Source organism: Triturus cristatus, chromosome 1_1, assembly GCF_964204655.1.
Source record: "Triturus cristatus chromosome 1_1, aTriCri1.1, whole genome shotgun sequence".
In the NCBI taxonomy this organism is placed as follows: Eukaryota; Metazoa; Chordata; class Amphibia; order Caudata; family Salamandridae; genus Triturus; species Triturus cristatus.
Window position 1 is genome coordinate 1,293,183,822 of NC_140579.1, and position 13,530 is coordinate 1,293,197,351.

The 13,530-nt window shown below is 49.4% G+C and overlaps 1 long non-coding RNA gene across 3 annotated transcripts in view; it reads left to right on the forward strand.

Annotated features, from left to right (window-relative positions):
- Positions 1–1,112: 1,112 nt before the first annotated feature.
- The window catches only part of LOC146871987 (uncharacterized), a 52,118-nt gene continuing 39,700 nt past the window's right edge, over positions 1,113–13,530 (forward strand). Inside the window, exon 1 of one of the 3 annotated variants that reach the window (XR_014981301.1) lies at positions 1,113–1,886. This is a non-coding gene — a long non-coding RNA (uncharacterized LOC146871987). The remainder of the gene's footprint in view (positions 1,887–13,530) is intronic. The other 2 variants (XR_014981302.1, XR_014981300.1) reach the window with 2 other exon arrangements.

Genomic DNA, 13,530 nt, shown 5'->3' on the forward strand with positions numbered 1-13,530 from the left:
ACCGCATTCCTGGTCGCAAAACATTCATACATACCATTGCAACTCGCTATTAGGAAGGGACACCCTTTATACGCCCCTTCCTATTAGCAACTCACAAACCCTATTTTGCGATTTGGTAATAGGTTACCGACTCTCAAAATAGGGTTGGTGTTGGACTTGGCCTTTTTGGCAGGTTCACCCCAAAACTTTTTGCATTCTCCTAGCCTTTTTCTGTAACCTGGTGTTGGTGATTTTAGGCCTCTGAGCACTTTAGCACTATGGTCCAGTGTAAAGTGCGAGCGCTCTGTGTGCGTGTGGTGAGATTGGCCTGCCCTCCCATAGGAATGCATTGGGGATGAGTGTGTCCGTGGTAATTCCTGGTATGAGGGGCGAGTTTAGTATGTATGAACTCGTGAGGATAAATGCTGCGCAATGGTGTGCACACTTTTATGGTGACTGGTGGAGAAATACCACTTCTAGAAGTTGGTATTTCTGGGTGCCCTGTGTCTGCCTGCCTGATGTGAATTGCATGTCTGGCTTGTGAGTGACAGGAGCTGAGAGGTGTGGTTGGCTCCAGGAGGGGCAGGGTGAGTCAGCGCTGGGCTGAATGGGACACCTGGGCTGGTAGTAGTGGGAGGAGAAATCCCCCTGACTCTGAATAGGAGTGTGCCTGCCCTGTACAATGCTGGCTCTGCCCCCTGAGGTGTGTCTGATCACCTAGCCCCCACCTGACAAAGGGGAAGAGGAGCTTGAAAAACAAAGTGCTCCAAATCCCCCTTGAACCAGTTGCATCTGGTTCCCCCATGCCCTGTACTGCAGACAAAGAGATTACCTGGTATAAATGTAGGGGCTGTGACTCCATGTTCAGTGTGTGCTGATCCTGCTGGGGCGTGCTGCTGCTGGGGCCCAGGGGGAATGCCATGAGGGCTTGCCTCCCTGGGCCCTGCATTGCCTCTTGGTCTTGAGAGGAACTTTTGGCTGGCTTCTAGCGCCTCGTGAGCGCTGATTTTGAATTGCCCCCTTTACCTCTAAAAGGACTTTGGGACTTTAAGCGCCCTGAGAGTGCCCTACTGGTGTTCTGCTGAAAGAGCTTGGCTATCGCAGCGCAGAGCAGCCACCGGTGTGGAGGGAATCCCGACGTGGGGATTCCCCTGCATTCCTGCCCAGCGAAGCGGGAGCCCACCCCGCGGTTTTGTATATTTAGGAAAGCGGGTGCCCACCCCACATTGCCACGGTGTTGGTGGGAGCCCACCCCACTTATGGGGTAACTAGCGGGTACCCACCCCAAAATCGCTTATATCTAAAAGCGGGCGCCCACCCTGCACTTTCCCGAGTGAAAGATATCACCGCCGCAGCTGAGCGACTAAGAAGACAGGCATGGTTACCTGACTGTGGGCGGGGCCTTGAAGCCAGCAACAGGAAGTGCCGGGCGAACGAAGGGGAAGGAAGTCCTGGAAGTCGGCATGCCTGCGCCGGGCTCCCGTGTGAAAGGAAGAGCCCCGCGGTGCCAACAGCAGGAAGCGGGGAGAAAACAGCGCAAAACCAGGAGACCCAGGCAGGATCCCACCCCGTGCTGGGACGCTCGCTGAAGAAAAACAGAGTCTGGCTGCTGGCGGGGCTCCCCGTGAGAGAGAGGAGAGCCCCGCGTGTCCCTGAATGCAGGAAGTTGCCGGCCGGTGAGGAAAGGAGGACAGAGGACGGGAGCCTACCCCGCCTCCCAGAGCGTCCCGATGCAAGACGACGTGCTGCCTGCAGCCTAGGACGACCGGAGAGTCCCGGTGAGCTGGGATGCCTAGAAGTATGCCAGGAGCCACCTAGAAGAGGTCTCGTGATCGGGGCCTGCTGGTGATGTGTCACGGCCTGCCTTCAGCCAGCAAGAGGAGCGGAGGGGAGCTTGTAATGACCCGGTGAGTGGGGCCTAACAGGAGGCAGCATTATTTTGATTAGGGAGCCCCGTGGGGCTCACACAAGCATTGTTGGTGCCTTCCCCCCCCCCTGCAAGAGATACGGGAGGTGGCGGAACCAAGCCCCGGTGAGTGGGGCTTCTCTTTGGCATTGTAGGAACCAATCGATGGTTCCCAGGGCACCTGGGCTAGTGAGGCCTATTGTGTAATGTGATTAATGCTGGTGATACCTAATGCGTAAGGTGTTTATGCTAATGAGGTCTGGGCCTAATGTGCTAATGCCTAATGTCATGCTATGATGTTTTGGGGTAGTACCTGTTTGCGTAATGTATTTATGCTTATGGGGTTAGTGCATAATGTGTTTATGCTGGTGAGGCCCATTGCGTAATGTGTTTATGCTGATGAGGTTTGGGCCTAGGGTGGGTTTATGTCTAATATGATAATGCTGAGGTCATTATGGTATCAGTAATTACTGGTCGTGGTTTATACTTACCTGTTCTGATGGTTCTGACCGTGGCCCGATTGGCCTGGTCCTGTATATAATTCCCCTGTGAATATTGCCCGTGCCAGTTGGCACAGTGTAAATGTGTGATTATGTGTCTAATGTGTTTATGACAATACAAAGGCTATTTTTTTATTACCTTATGTGGAGTTCCTTTTGTGGTGTGCCTAGTGTGTTGCTTCTGTGTGTGTGTGTTGCGCAAACGCTTTACACATTGCCTCCGGGATAAGCCTGACTGCTCGTGCCAAGCTACCAAGGGAGTGAGCAGGGGTTATCTTCGACGTGTAACTCCCTTGCCCTGACTAGAGTGGTGGTTTCTGCCTGGCTTTGGCGCTAGCCTTAGCCAACCAGAAATCCCATTTCTAATAGTTGGTATATAGGAAAATGCTTCTTTTGCTACCGGTAATATGCCTCGTACATCTGGCCCCAAGTGTTTAGCACAAAGCTTCATACTTGCAAGAATAAGGCATGCAGAGAGGTCTGTAACTCTTTAAGTCTAAAAAGGATGTGCCATGACCCTAACTCTGTAATCACCAATATATTAACAGTAACGGGAGACTCAGAAAGTCCTTACCTCCCTTCACACCATCAGGGACAGATCAGGCCATTGCGTGAGTGCATCTGCAACATTGCTCCACTTACCGAACGCATCAAGCTGAGATGGTGGTTTTCAACCTTGAACATCTTGCCATCGTGGTACATGATGGACAGAAAGTTTCTTTCAACCATGTTCTTCCATGTTCACTGCCAAATTTCCCTTCAGGCCTCTCTATCAGCAGTTTAATGCAGACAATAAACCTTTCTCTAACTAACGAAATAATAAACCTGCAAGAAAGGAAAAACATGCTCAGCCCTGCCAAGTGTCACACATCTCATGTTACACTAATGCATTTTAAGTCACTGTACCGCATTACTGTAAGTAAATACATTGTCATGCAAATCAGCTTGTTAAAAAGAGGCGCACTAGTAAACTAATAAATAAAAAGTGACCTGCCAGTGCTCTAAAATTGGCTTGCTCTGCATGCACCTCTGATAATTTTCTCTCACAGTAGTGATAATGAATCAGGATCTGTTATCCGATTTCATTTCAAGCCACCGTGAGCTGCTCATGCTATGCAGACCTGGTGAGCTAAACATAAACAACAACAGTGACTGGCCCGCCGGCAGCAGCACATGGATCTGGCAGCACCGAGCTTGCCTTGGTTTAGGGTATCACAACTCACAAGTCATAAGGCCAGTAGGAGAACTGCAGCCTGGAGCATTTCTATTCTGTGCCCTCTCTTTCCCAGTGCATCCCCTCCCATAGTCATTGTGTGTTTTAACTTTGTTGGCCCAGGGAGAGTGGCCCCATCTGGAACTCGTCAGGGTCCCACAATCGATCCCAGGGGTTGGAGGCTGATCACTGGGCTGCTTTCTCCCTCGACTTCAATATTGATCACTACCACAAAAGGCGTTATACGTCTGTCCAACCAGCCCCCTGGGGGGCCAATGCAGCGGTGAGGCCAGCGGGAAGGGCCAGGCCCAGTTGTACAACCTGTCGCCATCATAGCCCGCCAATGGGCGGCGACTTCTCTCCCCAGCCAGAACAGATTTCACCCCTTCTGACCCAGGTAATCGGACAAGGGACAAGCTGACCCAAGTTCCAGGGGTTTTACACCGCTAGTTTAGGGCAGGGGCTGATATCAAGCCCCCTCCTCCAGTCTTATCAGGGGCCTTCTTTCCCAGACGACTTGCCCCTCGGCCTCAGTTGTACAGCCCGTACCCTGCCTCCCTCTGCTGCTGGACCTGGATGATGTGAAGTCAACAACTTCTCACACATGACCACCACTGTTTGTTGGGGGTTGGTTGCACACAGTGTCCGTCTGGGCGCGAGCAAATATTTAATGAAAAGCGTCAATTGCGATCACCAATCTAGCTAGCCACACTGCTGTCAGAGCAGCCCTTTACAACGTGGCTCCTCAGCTCTGCAGAAGATGGAGTCCTGACTTACAACAGACTGAGGTACTGGCCTGGAGTCCGATCTAGAGCCTGCCCAACACAGCAAGTGGCGCACCAGAGCAGCACTCTAAAGCTCAGCAAGCAGCAATTTAAGGCAGCAAGAGTTAATCAACCAATAAGTGCATTAGGCAGAGGTGGCAGTGCCTAGCGCCGCTCCAACATTAGAAAGGCTGGCGAGAGCGGTGGTAAGTAGTGGTCACACCAGTAGTTTCCCAGCTTCTCAAGTTATGCTATGGTGGTTGTCATAATTAAGATTGTAGAGTTAGGATGAGTTCTCCTGTCGTATTTGCCACTAGAAGCATATATAGTTGAAAAGTGGCCAGTGGGATGAGACCTTACTAATCACTAGGTGATCTGTGGCAGAGGTTGGCTGCGCCGAGTGTCAGATGACATCAGGACTGTGTAATGGCTTTGAGTGATTTTTCTAATGTTTTTACTGGCAGGGGGACTGGAGTTCATTGATTGATTTTGGTCTCGAAAAAGTGTCACTCATAGTCATTGAAATATCACTCATAATTACACTGAAATTATGAAAATATCAAACATAGCAATCTGAAACCTTAGCAGCTATGCATGCTGGCAAAGCTAAATGCATTTCAACTGAGGCCTGTAGTTAGTCTAACTGTAACTAAGCACATAACGTGCACTTCGAATACATGGTTATACATGCACACATGTAACCCGTGAGGGTCTCAAGGTGCTGGGGGAAGTGGGGTGGCAGCTCCGGTCAGTCGAAGAGCCAGGTCTTGAGGGTCTGTCTGAAGAGGTGCAGGGTTTTTATTATGGAGACTGTGGTAGCCTCCAATCCACAAGTGCCTGATCATGTTCCAGCAACACCAACACTGAAGCATACTCTTTGCTTCAATGCAAGAGTAACACCACCTTAGCAACACAATAATCTTCCAATTCACATAAAACAATTAAAACCGTGTCCACATTCAATTCAATAAGCTTTATTTCGACAACTAGTCCCATAAAAGCAAGTTTTACAATAAATACATACAGTGTGTTTAAAAATAATAAAAACAAATCATACAATAGGTGCCAGCTCTTTCTAGTATGAGAGCCAAGGCATCAAAGCATACATAAAAAAATTAGATGATACACTAGTAAACATTTCGTCGTTCTATTTCCACAATTGATGCTCAGATTGTGATGTCATGCCTAGGTGGCCGCCGAGCACCGGGCCAAAAATCCAAGTGACCCCCCTTGCAAAACCAGGTCGTTTTGAGATAGGCAATTTTTATGTCGCCTCACTGCGTTTTGGACCCTTGCCCGTGGCGGGTCCTTAGGCCTCCCACACGATTGAGGCACCGTTTTTATCGGGAGACCCGGGGGAACGCTGGGTGGTAGGAAATTTGTGTCAGCCCGGTGATGCCACAACTTTCCCACACAAAAATGTGTGAAAAAGGTGATTATTTCAGCTAAATTTGAGGTTTGCAGGGCATTCTGGGTAAGGAAACGTTGGGGGATCCACGCAAGCCATACCTCCCTGGAATCCCCAGGGGGTCTAGTTTTCAGAAATGTGTGGGTTTGGTAGGTTTCCCTAGGTGGCCGCCGAGCACCGGGCCAAAAACCCAAGTGACCCCCCTTGGAAAACCAGGTCGTTTTGAGTTAGGCAAATTTCATGTCGCCTCTCTACGTTTTGGGCCCTTGCCTGTCGCAGGTACTTGGGCCTCCCACACAAGTGAGGCACTGTTTTTATCAGGAGACCCGGGGGAACGCTGGATGGTAGAAAATTTGTGTCAGCCCGGTGATGCCACAACTTTCCCCCACAAAAATGTGTGAAAAAGGTGATTTTTTTCAGCTAAATTTGAGGTTTGCAGGGGATTCTGGGTAAGGAAACTTTGGGGGATCCACGCAAGCCATACCTCCCTGGAATCCCCCGGGTGTCTAGTTTTCAGAAATGTGTGGGTTTGGTAGGTTTCCCTAGATGGCCGCCAAGCCCGGGGCCAAAAACTCATGGGACCCCCTTTGCAAAACCAGGTTGTTTTGTGATAGGTAATTTTGATGTCTCCTCAATAGGTTTTGGGCCCTTGCCTGACGCGGGCACTAGGCCTACCCACGCAAGTGAGGTACCATTTTTCTCTGAAGACTTTGGGGAACGCAGGGTGGGTGGAATTTTGTGGACCCACGCAGATTCCAGAACTTTCCACCACAGAAATGTGAGGAAAATGTATTATTTTGGACACATTTTTAGGTTTGCAATGGATTCTGGGTAACAGAACCTGGTGAGAGCCAGTGAAGTCACCCCATCCTGGATTCCCCTCTGTGTCTAGTTTTCAAAAATGTACAGGTCTGCTAGGTTTGCCTACGTGCCAACTGCGCTAGGGCCCAAAATCCACAGGTATGCACATTGCTAAAAAAAATTCAGAGCCCAGTGGGCTTTCTGCCGCCCTGGGGGGGAATCGGGGAAGGGGGTTTCCTCCCGATATGCCCCTAAAGGGGCAGAGATACTGTGACTATTTTTTGTGGGGGTGGGGGCATTGGTATGACCATTTTGGGCAGCCCCCACCCCCACGCATAAAAAAAGCCTGCGTACTCGCTGGCGCCTAGCGGGCTTTCTGTCCCCCCAGGGGGCAGATCAGGGGCCACTGTCACCATCTGCCCTCCCGGGGGGGGCAGAAAGATTGGAAATTCTCTCTGGGTGGGGTGGGGTATTGTCATGCCCATTTTGGGGAGCCCCTACCCCTACACTAATAAAACAAAAAAATCCATGGTTTCTAGTGGGCATTCTGCGCCCCCCAGGAGGGCGAGATTGGGGGCTACAGCTCCCATCTGCCTCCTGGGGGGCAGAAAGACTGTCATTTTTGTCGGGGGGAGGGTGGGGGCATTGGCGTGCCCGTTTCGGGCAACCCACACCCTAAAAACATTTGTGCAAAAAAATCCCTGGTGGATAGTGGGCTTTCTGCCCCTCTGGGGGGGGCAGATTGGGGGCTACTGCCCCATCTGTCCCCTGGGGGGGCAGAAAGGCTGTAATGGTGGCAGGGGGTGGGGGCATTTGCGTGCCCGTTTCGGGCAGCCCCCACTCTAAAATAAAACTAAAAACAAATCCCTGGTGTTTAGTGGGCTTTCTGCCCCAGCGAAGGGGCAGATTAGGGCCAGTGCCCCATCTGTCCCCCGGGAGGGCAGAAAGGTTGTAATGGTGGCAGGTGGGTGGGGGCATTGGCGTGCCCATTTCAGGCAGCCCCCGCCCTAAAAAAAAATGAAAACAAATCCCTGGTGTGTAGTGGGCTTTTTGCCCCCCCGAAGGGGCAGATTAGGGGCCAATGCCCCATCTGCCCCCCGGGGGGGGCAGAAAGACTGTAGTAATTGGGGGGTGGGGGCATGGGCCTGCCCGTTTTGGGCAGCCCCCACCCCTATTTTTTTTATTCCCTGGTGTCTAGAGGCCTTTTTGCCCCCCCGGGGGGGCAGATTGGGGGCCAATGCCCCATCTGCCCCGGGCAGAAAGGCTGTAATGGTGGCGGGTGGGTGGGGGCATTGGCGTGCCCGTTGCGGGCAGCCCCCACCCTAAAAAAAAACTAAAAACAAATCCCTGGTGTGTAGTGGGCTTTCTGCCCCCCCGAAGGGGCAGATTAGGGGCCAATGCCCCATCTGCCCCTGGGGGGGGCAGAAAGACTGTAGTAATTGGGGGTGGGGTGGGGGTATGGGCCTGCCCATTTTGGGCAGACCCCACCTCTATTTTTTTTTTTTTTTAATTCCCTGGTGTCTAGTGGGCTTTTTGCCCCCCCTGGGGGGCAGATTGGGGGCTACTGCCCCCATCTGCCCCCCAGGGGAGACAGAAAGACTAAATGTTGCCAAAATTAATTGGGGGGAGCAAAGGCCCTTGCCCAAGGGGCCGCTCCCCCCTCCCTGGTGTCTAGTGGGTGGATCCCTGCTTGGGGATCGCCCTCCTGTGGTGATCCCCAAGCAGGGATCCACTGGGTTTCACTTTCACTGTAATGATGTCGGCGCAACATGCGCGCCGATCGTCATCACAGTGAAAGGGGGGGGGGGCCTCGGGAGCTGGGGAAGCTCTTCCCCAGCTCCCGAGGCTATTTTGAATGAAAGGGATTCCCCAGGGAATGCCTCATGACATGCTGGACACGTCATGGGCACAGCGCGACTGTGCTCCATGACGTGTCCAGCACGTCATGGGCACAGAAGGGGTTAATTAACAAAACATGAAGATCATGTATTTCTGGGAATAAATCATACTTGGAAATATTACTAGCTGTACTAAGCCCAACAGTGTTAAAATGACATCAGTAATATGCACACTTGGGGAAAATCAGATTTTACCCCCAGCACCCTTATGTGCTGCGATATCAGGAATACGTACACACAGGAATTTATAACACTTTTCAGCTGCACTGTGGGCCTAAGCTACACGAGTAAAACCAATGTCAAAACACAGTATTTGTTAGGTAATGAAACAAACAAGCAAAACAACACCACTGCATGGTGCAACTATTAGCAAGCTGTTCTCATGTAGCACATTCTCTGACACTCACACAGCACCGTAACGCGGTTCAAAGGATATCGGCAAGTTTGTATGAAGCACTCAGCACCGTAACAGGGTCAGTTGATAATAAGAATGCAGACCCCGTGGCCCAATCCCTCCACAACCTCTCAGTTACCCCCTTTCTACTCTGCCCACAGATTAGAGTCGAACCCCCCCACCCCTTCCTATACCGGTTTAAGGCCAGAGTCACACTTAGTTAGGGGCCCAGGGGAGAAGGCTGGGCTAACTATCAGGGTAACCAGGCAACAGTCGACAAATGGGGGGATAGCCACCACTTAGGTAGTTCACCCACTTTATGTGAAGCAGAAACAGCTAGAGGCTGTCCCAGTTCAATCAAGAGGTCCCTCAATTGCCTTCCGGCACAAGCCCAGTTCTGCGAATCACAGGGGGCTCACGCAGTCTTCCAACCATCTTCGGATTGCTCTCGGAAGTGTTCCTCAGCCCAGTCACTTACTCTCATCACCCAGGATCGATCCGGGCGATATGACTTGGCAGCACAAAATCATCTGGCTGGGTGAGGAAAGGGCAGTTGATTTGCTGCACTGAGGGCAAGACAGAACACTCGGTAACTGGGAGGTGCAGCTGTCCCCGCACCTCACGGGAAGTGATAAAATTATGGTGCGCTTTGATCCGAGTCACACCAGATAATCTGTTCACAATGAACCATGAATCATGTTCTCGATACCTCCCTCGAAATGAGGCACAATGTCTGGTGCTCCATGATATGAGTCGAACCAGATAATCTCACCACAATGAACCAAAAGTTGGGTTCGCCGTACCTCCCTGGAAATGAGGCATAAAGTCTGGTATGTGATCATCCGAGTCGCACCAGACAATCCGGTTGCAATCAACCCCCGGTCGGGTTCACTGTACCTCCCTGAAATGAGGTACAACGTCTTGTGAGCCATGATATGAGTCACATCAGCCAATACAGCTACAATCAACCCAGTCAGGTTCGCCGTACCTCCTGGGAATGAGGCACAATGTCTAGTGCGCGATGATGCGAGTCTCACCGAAAATTCTGGTCCCACATACACAGTAGTAAGTTCAGTAGTGCCCCACGAGGTAGAATGAGGCACTTCTATGGATGCGCCCTCTCTCGGAGAGAGTCGCAACCTGTGAATTGGACACGGCACGCAATGAGGAATGCAGGTGGCATGTCGCACAAGAGAGATGTGGCACGGACGATGATGTGGGCCATGCTGAGTCCCGCAACCGGGGAATCCACTCACCACCAGCAAGATACTTCTGCATGCTGAGGCCCCACGCAGTAGGGGCCTCACTCCTTAGATGCGTGCAAAGTTTGGGGACTCCTGACAAAGCAATCTGGTCTCCAGGCACAATACTTAGTTCCACGCTCACACGGCTCTGCAGGCAAGATCCAGCAGATGAAGTAGGTGCTTGAGAGGGCATTGATCTCCAGGTGAAATATGTAAACTAGGTAAGTTTCTCACGGGAGGTCTTTGATGTCCCTGAGGCCTCCACATAGACCAGGGGGCAAGCCAACAAGCCCTTGGAGAGCACACCTCAGGGTGCCAAACAGCAGCAGGTAGTCAGCCCAGGCCAGCCACTATTCAGGGAGGGTACAAGGTCCCTCCAAATGGCAGTCTCCTCCTTGTGCACAACAGATTCCTTTGGCAGTGTACACCACGCAGTCCAGGATGTCTGGTCCCACATCCCCACAAGTGTATCTCTGCCCTGCTGAAGTATGGCACCAGTAGTTATACTGTAGTGTGCCTTTGAAATAGGGGGTAGTTCAAAGAGTTCCCTTTGAACCACACATGTCTCCCCTAAATTTCAGTCCTGTTTGCCATAAGGCCTTGGAATGCAGATCCTAATCTTTAGTGGGGCCATTATCTGGCTTCACAAAGTGCAAGTTTCAAAACCTTAATCCAAATCCAGCCAAGTCCTCAAATGGCAGAGGTCTGTCATTCCAGTTGCATGCCCAATGTTTATGGCTGTCTCTGGGGAATGCACAGATGTGCTCCCCCAACCTCTAGTGTGGACTTGAGTCAACTTAACGGGCACACAAAATAGTTTAGTGCAGATACATGCCCACTTCAAAGATGTAGCATTTCTCAGCTGTTAGCGACAAATCCACCTTTACAGCAAGGGAGGATTCGTCATTGTGAATCCAATGATAGTAAACAACCTGGGGCTGCTCCACTGTAAGCCACCATTGCAGCTTAAAGTAATCTCAGCCATTCCCCCATGTTAACCTATGGGGAGAGCAAACCTCATAGGTAGTGAAAACACACATGGGGTTTCTTCACTACCTGGGCAGGGAGCCCACAAGTGTACCTGTCCTGCCTTTCACCTATCACTTGCTCAACCCGCAGGGCTCACCATAGGGGTGCTCTAGTGCTGGTGAAAGGCACCCTCAGCATTGGCCAATGATTTAGAAAGGCCAACCTGAGCTTAAGTGCAACTACGCACACACAGGCCTGTAATTTCAGGCTTAAGACATGTTTGAAAACATCATGAAGCTACTTCCTACTGTAACTATAGTTTGAAAGTCATTCAACGGCGTGGCTTGAGCCCGAGGAAGATGGCGGCATTCCTGTGACTCGCTTGAGGTGACAGGGCTTTCTGAGGGATTTTCTGGCTTTACCAGAGTCTTGAAGGTCTGCAAAACTGCAAAATTTATGGTCGGAATGTAAGAGCCTCTAAATGGAAGTATTTTTGTCTTCTTTCTGGCAAGCTTTGACCTTTTATTAACCTTTCTGCTCACAGCTGAGGTATCTGTGACAGCTGCTTAACTGCCGCTCACGCGCTGGGAGCATAGATTTCTGGAGGTTAACAAATTGAACTAACATGAGAAGAACTCTAAAGTTAAATTCTGCAGTGATTTATTGCCTCACTTTGCCTTGCAATGCCCTTTCTGTGAAACACATGGCTTCTTGACTAACTGAATGAGAAATGTGGCTTCAAAGCAATCTGCACACTGAGGAGATTATTTCCATCGCACTCTGAATTTCTTCAGAACGGAGCAATGTTTTATTCATTTACTGACCCCGGTTCACTGATTATGGATGTTTCACACTAGAAATCATATTGAAAAGTGAATTTGGACATTACTCCCTTGCGCTTGTATTAACAGGCTTTAGATAGGCATTTCAGCAACCTTGTTTCTGTGTTGCTAATATGTGTATGTGCAAATATCTGCATTTCTTAGCTGTTTTTCTCTCAGAACCTACAATGTTATATGAGTGTACCACGAGATTCTTTATTTAAAGTGGCTTTATTGGATATGGTATTAAGCTAAGCATGTGGTATGGTTTGCTTGGGCATAGACACACTCTTGTAATGTATTGTGGTGACTTACATTTCATACATATATTCTATTCCATTTAAGCATACAGATATCACTTTTATATTTCACTTCATGCTTATTGGTAAATGTATATTTTGATATTCTGTCATGCGCCAAATGCACACAAATTCTGTTACAGTGTGCCTTGCCCACTATTATTAGGTGGAATTACGCACGTAAGTTATACCTTGCAGTTTTACATTATCTTGTCTCTATAGGTTTTAACTCTCCCCATTGCATGGGTAGGTTAAAAAAAGTATCTTCATCGCAAATATCTTCACATCGTAGATTTATTGTCCATTCAAAGTCACGTGTGAACTTAATTAAAATGGAGGACTCCCAAACATCGACGCCCAAAACAGCTGCTTCTTCGAATACGACTAATGGCTCCTCTTCTCTTACTAAAATAACAACTAAACGCCTTAAACAAAATCCACCCTCTCCACCCAAGCCTTCTTCGTCTGTCTCCATGGATCTCCTTCTGGAGGAAATTCGAGCTCTGCGGCCATTTGTTGAAGAGACAAATTCTAAAATACAAATCTTAACCGATGGCTGGGAAAAATTGGAAGAAAGAGTCACCAAGGTTGAACATAATGTTGAACCTCTCAGTGCATGTTACAACAAAGTAGACATCTTTCATTCCCAGATTACATCCTTGCAAAAACAGGTTGAAAGCCTTGAAAATAGAAACAGACGCAACAACCTTCGCATTTATGGATTATCGGAAGGCACGGAGGGATCGGATCCCATCTCCTTCTTTCAAAAATTTCTACCGACAGTACTAAATCTACCGGAGGGCACTACTCTCAATATACAACGTGCTCATAGACTGGGCCCACTGCATTCAACACCCTCAAGCACGAAAAGACCAAGAGGGGTTATATTATATTTCCTTGAGTATACGGACCTCCTCAAAGTGATTTCCGTAGTTAGGCTCCTGAAGCGTATTTCATTTTCAGGTCATCAACTATTCTTCTCGCAAGACTACGCCAAATCCACAGCAGATAGACGCAAAGAATTCCTCAATATGCGTCCAGCAATTGGAGCAATTGGAGCTCGTTTCGGATTGCTTCATCCTTGCTTGTTTAAAGTCACTCTCAACAATAACACCACAACTTATGAGGACCCAACAAAGCTGAAGAGTTTTCTCAATGCACAATGCCCAGAAAAGATGGACATTTCCAGCACTCGCTTTAAATAGTTTTTTGTCTGGAATATATTTGAATAGGGATTAAATCCTCAGTGTGCTGTTTTAACTATAGAAGTTTAATATACCTTTTGCCATGGTATAATGGTTTGTTTGATCTCATGAATCTCTAAATAGCTCTTC